Below are 9,496 nucleotides of genomic sequence, written 5' to 3' on the forward strand. Positions count from 1 at the left end.
GCTGAGAGCAAGGTCTGTTGGAGGAAAGCCTGCTAAAAACAAGATGCTCAGCTTATGTCCTTTTGCCTTTAAGAGTAACCAATTGGTCAGAATGTTCTTTTTGTTTTAGAAAGACAATCTCTGCAGAGAAATGTGTCTTTTCATTCTTTTCCAGTAGAAAGTGTATATGTGTGTCTGTGTGTATATGTGTACGTGAAGTAGTGTTTCAGCCTAACCTTATTATCATCACAATATTTCAAACATTTCATCCATTGACACCATTTATATTCGTGCTGCCTCAGTAAAACATACAACATCATCAAAGAGGAACAAATTGCTGCCAATGCTGGCAAATGTAGTGAAAACAAAAAATGTTGGAGATTACAGTGAGTCAGGCAGCTTCCATGGAGACAGCGAGCTAATGTTTTGAGTCTAGATGACCCTTCTTTAGAGCCCAGGTCCATTTGGCAGCAAGTTGTCCTGTTTGGTAGCTTCACCAGGTTGACACCTCATTTTTAGATATGCCTGGTGCTACACCTGGCTTGCCCTTCTGTACTCTCCATTGAGCCAAAGTTGATGCCCTGGATTGATTACAATGTTAGAGTAGGAGATATTCGGAAAAAAAAACCAATGAAATTGGATGCTGTCAACATGGTTTCGTGAATGGGAATTTGAGTTTGACAAATTTATTAGACCTCTTTGAAGATATAACAAATTGGATGGATGAAGGGAAACCAATAGATGTAGCATATTTGGATTTCCAAAAGGCATCCAGTAAGGTGCTGTATGAAATATTATTGTTCACAGTAAGAGTTCATGGTTTCAGGAGATAGGTTTGAGGATATTGACATTGATAGAAGGCTGGCCAATTAACAGGAGGTAGATACTGTTGGTAATTGGGTCATTTTTGTGTTGGCAAATTGTAACTAATGGAATGCTACAGAGACCAGTGTTGGGGCCAGAAGCTTTTGGAGAGCAGCCCCTTTGTCAGCTGGAGTGAGGGAGAAGAGCACACAGACACAGAGTTTATAGGCAGAGATCAAAAGATCACACAACTGTTATGTGAGGAGTGTTGAATAATAAGTCTCTGCAGGTTACCAAGGGAGTTAGATGGTGTGAGTAAAGTGTCAGCAGCTGAATTTGGCTGTAACCTTCTCTGGATTGCCTCCAATTCCAGCACATCCTTCCTTAGATTCAGGGCCCAAAACTGCTCAAAATATTCCAAACAAAAACAGAAATTGCTGGAAAAGCTCAGCAGGTCTAGCAGCAGCTGTGAAGAGAAATCAGAGTTAACGTTTCAGGTCTGGTGACCCTTTCTCAGAACCTATTTTTCCTCAGAATCCGCAGTTCTTTTGGTTTATACACAATATTCCAAATATAGTCTGACCAGAAAGCTCTACAGCATCAGCAGTACATCTTTGCTCTTGTATTCTAGCCCTCCTGAAATGAATGCTAACATTGCATTTGCCTTCCTAATTGCCAACTGAATCTGCATGTTACTCTTAAGAGAATCCTGAACTAGGACTCCTAAATCCCTTTCTGCTTCAAATTTCTGAAGACTTGCTCTGTTTAGAAAATAATCTACACCTAGATTCTTCCCACCAAAGTGCATAACCTCACACTTTCCTCCATTGTATTCCATCTGCCACTTCTTTCCCACTTTCCTAGCCTGTCCAAATTCTTCCAGTCTTCCCACTTCCTCAACATTACCTACTCCTCTAGTTATCTTTGTGTTGTCTGCAAAATTAGCTTAAATGCCCTTTGTCCAACTTGCCCGTTACCACCTCACAGGATTCTAACAGATTTGTCAGGCATGATCTCTCCTTGACGAAGCCATGCTGACTCAGCCCTATTTTACCATGCACTTCTAAATAACCCGCAATCTCATCCTTAATAATGGTCTCTAAAGTCTTACCAACGACCGAGGTCAGGCTATTCAGCCTATAGTTTCTAGCCTTCTAGTTCTCTAACTTCTGAAACAGGGATAAAAACCAAAAGAACTGCGGATGCTGTAAATCAGGAACAAAAACAAAGTTGCTGGAAAAGCTCAGCAGGTCTGGCAGCATCTGTGGAGGAGAAAACAGAGTTAACGTTTCGGGTCCGGTGACCCTTCCTCAGAACTGATGGTGGCTGGGAAAATGTCAGTTTATATGCAGAAAATAGGGAGGTGGGTGGGGTAGGGAGTAAACGATAAGATAGAGCCCAAAGAGAGAGAAAGACAGTTGGACAGACAAAGGAGTTGCTCACGATCAGGTGGGGAGGGTGAATAGTTGTTAATGGGGACTGTTAGTGACTAACAACAGTGGGTGTGTAGTGGCAGGCTATGTGGTAACAAGGCCTGGTGTGTGGGGTGGGGGGCTGGGACATGGGAGAGTTTAGGCCCAGAAATTATTGAACTCAATATTGAGTCCAGAGGGCTGTAGGGTTCCCAAGCAGAAAATGAGGTGTTGTTCCTCCAGCTTGCGTTGGGCTTCACTGGAACACTGTAGCAAGCCGGAGACAGAGATGTTGGCCAGAGAGCAGGGTGGTGCATTGAAGTGGCAGGCAACAGGTAGTTTTGCGAGCAGAACGCAGATGTTCTGCGAAGCAGTCGCCAAGTCTACGCTTCGTTTCCCCAATGTAGAGGAGACCACATTGTGAGCAGCGCATGCAGTAGACTAGATTCTTGGAAGTGCAGGTGAAGTGTTGCTTCACCTGGAACATATGTTTGGACCCTTGGATAGTGGGGAGTGAGGAGGTAAATGGGCAGGTGTTGCACCTTCACCGGTTACAGGGGAAGGTGCCGTAGGGCTGTGGGGAGGTGTTGGGGGTGAAGGAAGTGTGGACCATGGTGTCCCGGAGGGAATGGTCCCTGCGGAAGGCGGAGAAGGGAGGGGAGGGGAATATGTGCCTGGTGGTGGCATCTTGCTGGAAGTGGCGGAAATAGCCTCTGATGATCTTCTGGATGTGGATGCTGGTGGGATGGTCAGTGAGGATAAGGGGAACCCTATCGCTGTTGCGGGAGGGAAGAGAAGGGGTGAGAGCAGAAGTGCGGGAGATGGGTCGGACCTGGTTGAAGGCCCTGTCAACAACGGAGCTGGGGAATCCTCGGTTGAGGAAGAATGTGGACATTTCAGAGGCTTCCTTGTCAAAGTTGTCCTCATCTGAACATATGCGACAGAGATGGAGGAACTGAGAGAATGGGATGGAGTCTTTACAGGAAGTGGGGTGTGAGGATGTATAGTCCAGGCGGCTGTGGGAGTCGGTGGGTTTGTAATGGATATTAGTGGCCAGTCTATCCCCAGAAATGGAAACAGAAATGTCGAGGAAGGGAAGGGAGGAGTCAGAGATAGACCAGGTGAAAGTGAGGGCAGGGTGGAAATTGGAGGCGAAATTGATGAAGTCTTCCAATTCTAGATGAGACAGGGAAGCAGCACCGATGATATCATCGATGTATCGGAGAAAGAGTTGTGGGTGGGGGCCGGAATAGGACTGGAACAAGGAATATTCCACGTACCCCACAAAGAGACAGGCATAACTAGGGCCCATGCAGGTACCCATGGCAACCCCTCTTACCTGAAGAAAATGAGAGGAGTTGAAAGAGAAGTTGTTGAGGGTGAGGACAAGCTCAGCCAAGCAGAGGAGGGTGGTGGTGGGTGGGGATAGTTCGGGTCTTTGCTCCAGGAAGAAGTGGAGAGCCCTAAGACCCTCCTGGTGGGGAATGGATGTGTAAAGGGATTGCATATCCATGGTAAAGAGGAGGTGGCTGGAGCCGATAAACTGGAAGCTTTGAAGCCGGCGTAAGGCGTCAGATGAATCATGAATGTATGTGGGTAGGGATTGGACCGGGGGGAGAAGACTGAGTCAAGGTAGGAAGAGATGAGTTCTGTGGGGCAGGAGCAGGCTGAAACAATGGGTCTACCTGGACAGTCCTGTTTGTGAATTTTTGGCAGGAGGTAGAAATGAGCTGTACGGGGTTGGGGGACTATTAGCTTGGAAGCGGATGGGGGGAGATCACTGGATGAGATGAGATCCGTAACTGTAGTGGATACAATGGCCTGATGTGCCACAGTGGGGTCATGGTCCAGGGGAAGGTAGGAGGAGGTATCTGAGAGCTGGCGCTCAGCCCCTGCAAGGTAGAGGTCAGTACACCAGACAACAACAGCACCACCCTTATTGGCAGGCTTGATGACAAAGTTAGGGTTAGATCTGAGTGCACGGAGTGCAGTCAGTTCAGAGGGAGATAGGTTGGATTTGTTGAGAGGGGCAGTGAAATTGAGGCGACTGATGTCATGTCGACAGTTCTCAATGAAAAGATCGAGTGCAGATAAAAGGCCAGAGGGAGGGGTCCAGGTAGAGGGAGAGTGTTGGAGTTGGGCAAAGGGGTCTGTGGGACGGGGAGAGGACTGTTGTCCAAAGAAATGAGCACAGAGGCGAAGAAGGCGGAAGAACAGTTCAGTGTCATGTTGTGGCGACCGCTTCGCAGAATATCTATGTTCTGCTCGCAAAAAACACCCTGAACTACCTGTTGCCTGCCACTTCAATGCACCACCCTGCTCTCTGGTCAACAGCTCTGTCTCCGGCTTGCTACAGTGTTCCAGTGAAGCCCAACGCAAGCTGGAGGAACAACACCTCATTTTCCACTTGGGGACCCTACAGCCCTCTGGACTCAATACTGAGTTCAATAATTTCAGGGCCTAAACTCTCCCATGTCCCAGCCCCCCACCCCACACACCAGGCCTTGTTACCACATAACCTGCCACTACACACTCCCTGTTGTTAATCACTAACAGTCCCCATTAACAACTATTCACCCTCCCAGCCTGATCGTTAGCAACTCCTTTGTCTGTCCAACTGTCTTTCTCTCTCTTTGGGCTCTATCTTATCGTTTACTCCCTACCCCACCCACCTCCCTATTCTCTACATATAAACTGACGTTTTCCCAGCCACCATCAGTTCTGAGGAAGGGTCACCGGACCCGAAACGTTAACTCTGTTTTCTCCTCCACAGATGCTGCCAGACCTTCTGAAACAGGGATGTTACATTAACTATTTTCCTGTCCTCTGGGACCCTCCCTGATTCCAGTGATTCCTGGAAAATCACCACCAATGCCTTTACAATGTCCTTAGCAATCTCCTTTAGAACTCTAGGGTGTAGTCCATCTGGTCTAGGTGAGTTATCCATCTTCAGACCTTCCAATTCCACAGCACCTTCTGCTTAGTGATGGCCATGACACTCACCTCTGCGCCTTTCTCCCTTGAAGTTCTGATCGGCTGCTGGTGTCTCCCATCATGAAAACTGATGTAAAGTACCAATTCAGTTTCTCTGCCATTTCTGTGTTTCCCATTACTATTTCTCCAGCCTCATTTTCTTGCCTCTTTCTTACCTTTTAGATATCTAAAATGCTCTTGTAATCTTCTTTTATATTATTAACTAGCTTACTCTCATATTTCATCTTCTCCTTATTGCTTTTTTAGTTATCCTCTGTTGGTTTTTAAAGGCTTCCTGATCCACTGGCCACCACTAATCTTCACCACATTGAATTTTGCTTTTTCTTTTGCTTTTATACCATGGTGCTATGGTCAGTTTGCTCATCCTCCTGCAGTCCCTGCTCTCATCCACACACAGAGCAAGAATCTCAAACCTGTTAGACAAGCTCAAGGGCTGAGGCTCCTTCAGCACTATCTCCTCGATCCCTCTACCTGCCTTACTCATAATCAAGTCTTCCTGTCCCTTGCTAACTGACCGAATTCGAGGTAGTTAATTTAAGGGGTGTGACTGCCTCCTGAAACACATTGTCCAGGTAACTCTTCTCCTTCCTGATGTATCACAGTGCTCGATGCTCAGACACAGCTCATCAACTCTGAGCCAGAGTTCCTCATGCAACCAACACCTGCTGCAGATATGGTCACTATGAACCATAATGAGATCCATCAGTTCCCACATTGTGCAGGTGCAAAACATCACTGGGCCAGTGTCTCTTTTTTAATTACTTTATTCTTAATTTGGTTTTCAAAAATTTCATACTGGTCTTTTAGTTTGTAACGTGTAAGTATTTCCCTCATTTACCTTTAATCTGAATGTAACCCATAATAGATCGTCAAATAATAGCTATCACCAATCAATGAACATGTGGCTTACCTATGATGTTACTCATTTGTGCAGGACCCCTGATCCTGGGCTTCAATTTATCAAGTCTTTAAAAAATTCCTACAAACTATGAGCCAAAAAAAACAAGCAAAAATCTCCTCTTCCCCTCTGCACCAAATTCCCAGAACTATATACTCACTTGAGATGTGTCTCACTCTGGATGTCATCTCTCGTTCCTGACCTTGCAGACATCACCATCACCATTGCTGGATGTGTCCTGTCTCACAGGCAAGACAGACCAAACAGAGGTGGTGACTGTGGTATTCAGGCAGAAGGGAGTTGCCCTGGGAGTCCTCAACGTTGACTCTGGACCCCATGAAGTCTCATGGCATCCAGTTAAACATAGGCAAGGAAACCTTGTGCTAATAACAATGTACTGTTGTCTCTCAGCTGATGAATCAGTATTCCTCCATGTTGAACAACACTTAGAGGAATCTCTGAGGGTGGCAAGGGCACAAAATGCGCTCAAGGTGGGGGATTTCAATGTCTGATAGCAAGAGGTGCTTGGCAGCAGTATTATAGATCGAGCTGGTCGGTTCCTAAAAGATGTAGCTGCTAGACTGGGTCTGCCGCAGGTGGTGAGGGAACCATACTTGACCTCATCCTTCCCAATTTGCCAGATGAAGACTGGGGAGAAAGCAGGAGAATAGGATTCAGAAACTTATCAGCCATGATTGAATGGCAGAGTAGACTCGATGGGCTGAATGGCCTACTTTCTACTCCCATGTCTTATGGTGCAGATGCATCTGTCCGCAACAGTGTCAGTAAGAGTGACCACTACACAGTCTTTGTGGAGACAAAGTCCAACCTTTAAATTGAGAATACCCTCCATCGTGTTGTGTGGCACTACCACTGTGCTAAATGGAACAGATTTCAAATAGATCTAGCAATTCAAGACTACGCATCCATGAGGCGTTGTGGGCCATCAACAGCACCAGAATTATACTGCAGCACAATCTGAAACCTCATGGCCCGGCATATTCCCCACTCAACCATTACCATCAAGCCAGGGGATAAACCCTGGTTCAATGGAGAGTGGTGGAGGGCATGCCAGAAGCAGTACCTAAAAATGAGGTGTCAAATAGGACTACTTACACAGCAAACATGGGGAGGTGACAGCCTCGTAGGATTATCACTGGACTGTTAATCCAGAGACCCAGATAACATTCTGGAGTCCCGAGTTCGAATCCTGCCATGGTGGATGGTGGAATTTGAATTCAATAAATATATGGAATTAAGAATCTAATGATAACCATGAATCTATCGTCGATTGTCAGAAAAACCCATCTGCTTCACTTATGTCCTTTAGGGAAGGAAACTGCCATCCTTGCCTGGTCTGGCCTACATGTGACGCCAGATCTACAGCAATGTGGTTGAGTCTTAACTGCCTCTGGGCAATTAGGGATGGACAATAAATTCTGCCTGGCCAGCGATGCTCTCATACCGTCAACAAATAAAGAAAAAAATAGCAGCAGTGATAGAGCTAAGCGACTCCACGACCAACGGATCATATCTAAGTTCTGCTATCCTGCTACATCCAGTCATGAATAGTGGAGGACAATTAAGCAACTCACTGGAGGAGGAAAATCCACAAATATCCCCATATAAACAGGCTCTTCAGCCCAACCTGTCCATGCAGCCCTGTTTTCACAATTTAAACGTGCGCCATTTGCCTGCATTTGGTTTATATTCCTCCATCTCCATCTATGTATCTTTCCAAATGTTTCTTAAATGATGAAATTGTACTCGCTTCCACCACTACCTCTGATAGCTGGTCCACACACTCAGCACCCTGTGTGTGAAAAAAGTGCCCCTCTCGACCCTTTTGTATCTCACCCCTCTCACCTTAAACCTATGCCCTCTAGTTTTAGACTTCCCTACCATGAGGAAAAGCTGAGTTTAAAGACCTCTATAAGATCAACTCTCAGTCTCCGAAGTTTCAAGAAAAAAGTCCTGGACTATCCAAACTCTCCTAATAACTCAACCTTCCAGATGAGGGAGCATCCTAATAAATCTTTTTTGCCCTCTTTCTAGTTTAATAATATCCTCTTGCGTAGTAGGTTGACCAAAACTGAATGCAATACTCCAAACATGGCCTCACCAACATCTTATACAGCTGCAACAAGACGTCCTAACTCCTATACTCAATGCTCTGACCGAGGAAAGCAAGCATAGTGAAAGCCTTCTTCACCACCCTGTCTGCCTGTGATTCTACTTCCAAGGAACTATGAACCTGTACCCTAGATCTCTTTGTTCTATAACACACCACGGGGCTCTAAAATTGACTGTGTAAGTCCTGCCCTGGTTTGACCCACCAAAATACAACACTTTGTATTTATTTAAAAGAAACTCCATCTGCCACTCCTCAGCCCACTGGCCCAATTGAGCAAGATCTCACTGCATTCCCAGATAATCTTGTTCACTGTCCACCATACTACCAATCTTAGTGTCATCTGCAAACTTACTAACGATACTCCTAAATTCTCCTCCAAATCATTTATATAAATGATGAATAACAGTTGACCCAGCACCAATCCTTGTGGCATACTGCAGGTCACAGGCCTCCAGTCCGAAAAACAACCCTCTACCATCACCTTCTGTCTTCCACTGTCAAGCCAACTTTGTATTCAGTTAGCTAGCTCTCCCTGGATTCCATGAGATTTAACCTTACTCAACAACCTACCATGCAGTACCTTGTCAAATGCCTTGCTGAAGTCCATATAAACAATGTCTACTGCACTGCCCTCATCTACTTCCTTTGTCACCCCTTCAAAAAACTCAATCAAATTCGTGAGACACAATTTCCCACGCACAAAGCCATGCTGACTATCCCAAATGATTCGTTGCCTCTCCAAATGCCTGTGCATCCTGTGTCTCAGAATCCCATCTAACAACTTACCCACCACAGACATTAGGCTCACTGGTCTGCAGCCTTCCTTAAATAATGGTACAATATTTGCCACCCTCCAATCTACAGCACTTCATCCAAAGCTGTTGATGATACAAATATCTCCACTAGGGCCCTGCATTTTCCTTCCCTAGCCTCCCACAAAGTTCCAGTCTTCAGCCAATTCAATTCACTCAACATGATACCAAGAAACAGTTGAAGGCACTGAATACTGTAAAGGCTATGGGCCCTGAGAACAACCCAGAAAGAAAACTGAGACATGTGCTCCATAACTTGCTGCTCCCCTAGCCAAGCTATTCCAGTTCAGTCAGAACACTGACATCTACCCAACAATGTGTAAAATTGTTACAGAGATAGTAGGAACTGCCGATGCTGGAGAATCTGAGATAACAAGGTGTAGAGCTGGATGAACACAGCAGGCCAAGCAGCATCAGAGGAGCAGGAAAGCTGACGTTTTGGGTCTAGACCCTTCTTTAGAAA

The sequence above is a fragment of the Rhincodon typus genome, chromosome 22, assembly GCF_021869965.1.
Source record: "Rhincodon typus isolate 14 chromosome 22, sRhiTyp1.1, whole genome shotgun sequence".
Classification (NCBI taxonomy): Eukaryota; Metazoa; Chordata; class Chondrichthyes; order Orectolobiformes; family Rhincodontidae; genus Rhincodon; species Rhincodon typus.